Source organism: Polypterus senegalus, chromosome 10, assembly GCF_016835505.1.
Source record: "Polypterus senegalus isolate Bchr_013 chromosome 10, ASM1683550v1, whole genome shotgun sequence".
Lineage (NCBI taxonomy): Eukaryota > Metazoa > Chordata > Cladistia > Polypteriformes > Polypteridae > Polypterus > Polypterus senegalus.
The window spans coordinates 119,469,000-119,474,323 of record NC_053163.1 but is presented as its reverse complement, the minus strand read 5'-3'; positions in this window follow the sequence as shown (position 1 = coordinate 119,474,323).

Here is a 5,324-nt window from a genome sequence, read left to right as displayed (position 1 = left end):
GGAGTCTTTCTATATTAATAATTACTGGTTTGAAATCTGTATTTATACTGTATATATATTGTCATATGCATGCAAATAGGTAATAGTTTAAGGGCTTGGATAATCGCACAAAGTCTCCAGAAAGCCAGAGGACACTGTTGACTAAATACCTTTTCTCTGAATGTCTCTGCAGACCGGAAGATTGACAACCATGACTCCTCTGACATCAGTTCTAGTTTCTGCCCATCTGGACCCGTCTCTTCCTGCCCAGGACCTTTATCTCCTGTAGTGAGACCTGCTTAGTGGGCCAAGACCTGTGAAGTGCAATATTTACCAGCTTTGATTATTTTTACAACAATCTGGAAGTTATAAAATGGCTATATTTTTAATGAATGAAGCCGGAATTTATTTGTGCAAGGTGGATTGTAATCATTCTTGCTGCTTCATTTGTGCCGGTGTCCATTCTGCTCAATATTAATTGCTGTATTAAGACACAATTGGGAAAGCAAAACACACAGAAAAAGTGAATGAATTGAAAATGAAACTAAACAAACTAAGCATTTAAAGGTACATAGATACAATATTGTCTTAATTTTCTGTAAGTGTATTTTGGCACAACAGCACTTATATAAATGCAAAATAAAAGGAGGTCAATTTGGGACAGTTTATCTTTAAGCTAAACAAATGAGCCTGATGGACTGAACGTTCTCCTCTAGATGATCAAATTTATTATGTTCTAATGAAAGGCAACAATGACTAACTAATTAAGAAACTGGACCAAAAACCTGCAGTCACATGGTGTCCTGTGGGCCAGATATTGAAAACTACTGCTCTGATGCCTTACAGTATCCCTGGGAGAGCATTACATACTTCATTCTTTTTTATTTTTGGTAATCTTGTGATCATTAGCCATCTATGCAGTATTTTTGAATTTATTTATTTGTGTAATTTCAGTTTGAACATGCTTTTTTATGTTGAGGATTTTATTTTTTGTAATAGGTTTTTACATTGACTTGATTTCAGAAGTTTTATTTTTTTCACATCATGTCTGGGTCACATAATCAGTTAGGTGCTTTGTCACATACATATGCCTAGGAGATAATTTCAACTTGTAATTCCACCCTAAGCCTCAGGTTGGTGCTGCCTTATACCACTTCCTCTCTCTTTCCTCTGAAGATCTGGAAAATAATAAAAATGAATACGGATAACATCAGTTATGGTTCTGGGGCCCCTTAAATTTCCCCTTCTTAACTGCCACAACTTCCATCTTTCTTCAGTATAATGTTAGACTTGCATCTGTGAAGACATTTTATGAACACATGTTAATTTGTGTTTATTATTTTTCTGTATACCAAAATAGGGCTTAAGCATTTCACTCTTCTAGGGTTTGCCTATCTCCGGCATGGAAACCACTCGGTAAGTGACAGATAGACATGGTAATGGGGGTTGGAATGATAAAGGAAATGGGTACCTGAGCAATGTAAAGTAAGTGTAAAATACCTATACAAGAACTATAATTGTAATAAACAAACAATAAAACAGCGGAGAAGCCGTGGATTAAACAAATTAGGGCTGTAGTTATCAGTAGGGAGACGTGAATCCCATGGCGAAGCAAGGAAGGGAATGTAGAGACCGGAGCGACGGACAGTCTTATATATGCAGGCAGCCAGCCAACAACGTGGGAGGCGTTGGGATGGGGGACACAACGCCACCTCACGCGGTGACCGAGGTGCAGGCTATGGATGTATATATGTACGTAAGTAGGATTCAGTTAGCGTTGGGAACCCGTGTACCAAATTTCTTGAAGGGCCCATAAGTAACAAAGACTGTTGAAAAGTTCAATATGTCGGCCAACAGTGGTGTCATACGACCGAAATAAGTATGTGCATTGGTTTCGGTTAGCTCAGGGAAGCCACCTACCAAATTTCGTGAACATGGGGCCGTAAATAAGAAAGTTCAACATGGCGGACGTTGTTGACCGTTATGACCGTTACGCGTAGAATTTCGAAATTGCTTAACCTGTAAGGAATGAGCCTGCCAAATTTCAGCCTTCTACCTACACGGAAGTTGGAGAATTAGTGACGTTGGAAAGTTCAATATGGCGGCCGACAGTGGTGTCATACTAACGAAATAAGTACGGACATCGGTTTCCGTTAAAAGTTCAATATGGCGGCCGACAGTGGCATCATACCACCGAAATAAGTACCAAATTTCAGCCTTCTACCTACACGGGAAGTTGGAGAATTAGTGCCGTTGGAAAGTTTAATATGGTGGCCGACTTACGTTGGTTTTGGTTATGAAGATGGGGCCATGAATAAGAAAGTTCAATATGGCGGTCGTTGTTGACCGTTATGACCACGCGTAGAATTTCAAAATGAAATCTGCTTAACTTTTGTGTAAGCTGTAAGGAATGGGCCTGCCAAATTTCCTTTTAGTTGGAGTATACAAACAAAGCATTTGCTTTACTCATTATCCCTCAATGGATTAAACAAAACAAAGCTTGTGAAGAACACTAGTATATTTAGTTAGCTTTTTTTCAAAGCAGGATCAAGTTTCAGGTTTTTGAACTCCTTTTCAACCTCAGCATTAGTTTTTGATTATTGTTTTGGTCTGCATGCTTAGTTCTCTGTTTCCTCACTGTTATGATCTATGCTCTCCTTTTTGACTAATGTTTTTAATTCAGAGACTTAGTTCTCATTAAACTCTGTATGCTCGAACAACATACCACACCTTGTGTTTGTCAAATACGTTGGAAACTATATACAAATTCAAATGACCACATTCTCTGTACTGCATTTGGAACATTTTGACTAAAATCTCTTTTGACTGGAGATTACTCCAGTTGCTGTGACTACTATCCAAAATGCAATGAAGGAACTTTCCTAAACAGCACTTAGCTTCAGGTTGATAGCATAGTCTTGTGTTCCATTATAGTGTACATGTTTTTCTTTTTAAAATAGTGTAAAATGAGCACTGAGGTTTGGGAATTACCTGGATGGCAGAACATATAAAATTAATATATCCCCTCTAACACTATTACATAATTGAGGGGCAACATAATTCTATGGAGCCAATGTTTGTACTGCTTGAGTTAGGTTTTTCAATTGATGAGGGGCAGAGATTACAGCTATCCTTAAACATTTTTCCAGTAAAATAATGAGTTTAGGAACACAAGAAATTGTGAATTTGAAATGGCTAAAGAAAAATCTTCATCTGGCTTGTTGAGCTTTCAACCATTTAGCTGACTTTAGGTAGATAATATTCTTATGGATTGTATAAACTGAAAAATGAAATTTTGCCTAGCCAATATCTCCTTTTACCCAGAGCTAATCTGATTTATAAGTTCTCAATATCCTACATCATAATTCTATTCGTGAGGCACTATGTATTTAAAGAAAAATGTACAAGAATGGGTACAACCAGTATCTAAATTTATTTGTAAACCTGCCAAACCCACATTAACACTAGACATAGTCTGCTATTGTTATAAAATTGTTATTTTTATATTATTATAAACAATAGATTAAAAAAGTAAATACAATGGACTGATAGATCAAGATGTCTAAGAATAGAAGCAGTTGTGAACAGGGGTTTAAGATGTTTTAATGCTTCTAGTGTCCATGAAAACTATTTTAGAGATTTCTTGATCACTGATGGAATGAGTTAGAATAAGTCATTAGTTTATAATTATTTTAACAGTTCTTTCACATAAGAAACATGAGTTTCTTAATTAAAAAAATGAGAATATCATCAATATATACCCAAACAAATGCACAAAAATACCCCTAAGAATAGAAATAACACTGGAGTGTTGGTGAATTTCATTACCCTTTAATGTTTAAGCAATGTTAAATGCTGTCTTCTACTCAACCGCTTCTTGTATTCTTTTAAAATTGCATGTTTTATGGAGATCCACTTTGGTGAACACTGTGGATCCCATAACTAGTAATGCAGAGATAAAGGAAAATGGGTAATTATTCACTTTACAAAATACTGTACAATGTTCTTGTTGAAAATAACTAGTGAATATTCAAGTGGACACTCTATCTAGCTACAGTATCTTAGGCTGAAGCTGTCCCAACTCTAAAGTGAATTTAGCAATTGCTCTAAATTGATAGATGGTTGCAGTTTTCAGACATTGACAATATCCAGATCACCCAGACCAGAGTTTAACATGTATTTGCTAGTTTTATGAGTACAGTGATCCCTCGCTATATCGCGCTTCGACTTTCGCGGCTTAACTCAATCGCGAATTTTTAATGTAAGCATATCTAAATATATATCACAGATTTTTCGCTGGTTCGCAGATTTCTGCGGACAATAGGTCTTTTAATTTATGGCACATGCTTCCTCAGTTTGTTTGCTGACGCTATTGGCGGATGGCTTAGAAGCTACCCAATCAGAGCATGTATTACGTATTAAATAAAACTCCTCAATGATATACAATATCCTTCCCACGCGGTGCTTGATTGTTTGCTTTTCTCTGTCTCTCTCACTCCCTCTGCCTGACGGAGAGGGTGTGAGCAGAGGGGCTGTTTGCACAAAGGCTGTTTGCCTAGAGGATTACGGATGCTCCTCTAAAAAATGCCGCTTTATCGCTGTGCTTTAACATGGCCTTCTCATAACTTCTAATAACTTCACTTTAACTTAATACTGATACTCTGTATGTTCAATTCATCATAATAACTATTCATAGTAGCTCCAAAATCCATACTGACCCCACCTCTCTCTTCTGTTTCTTTTTCCGGTTTCTTTGTGGTGGCGGCCTGCACCACCACCACCTACTCAAAGCATCATGATGCTCCAACATTGATGGACTGAAAGCCAGAAGTCTACGTGACCATCATCATCAAGTCCTTCCATGAGAACCCTAAATACAAAGAGGACTGTTTGATTTATGTTAGGTAGCTTGCCCAGAGGCGACTGGGCGGTCTCTTGGTCTGGAATCCCTAAAGATTTTTTTTTCTCCAGCCTCTGGAGTTTTTTTTTTGTTTTTTCTGTCCACCCTGGCCATCAGACCTTACTTATTCTATGTTAATTAATGTTGAATTATTTTTATTTGTTATTGTGTCTTCTATTTTTCTATTCTTCATTTTGTAAAGCACTTTGAGCTACATTTTTTTGTATGAAAATGTGCTATATAAATAAATGTTGTTGTTGTTGTTGCTTGCATACTTACGTTTTGATTTTTGATTGTTTGCTTTTCTCTTGCGCTCTCTCTCTCTCTCTCTCTCTCTCTGACATTCTCTGCTCCTGACACGCATTCTTGGAAGAGGAGGATATGTTTGCATTCTTTTAATTATGAGAAAGAACTGTCATCTCTGTCTTGTCATGGAGCACAGTTT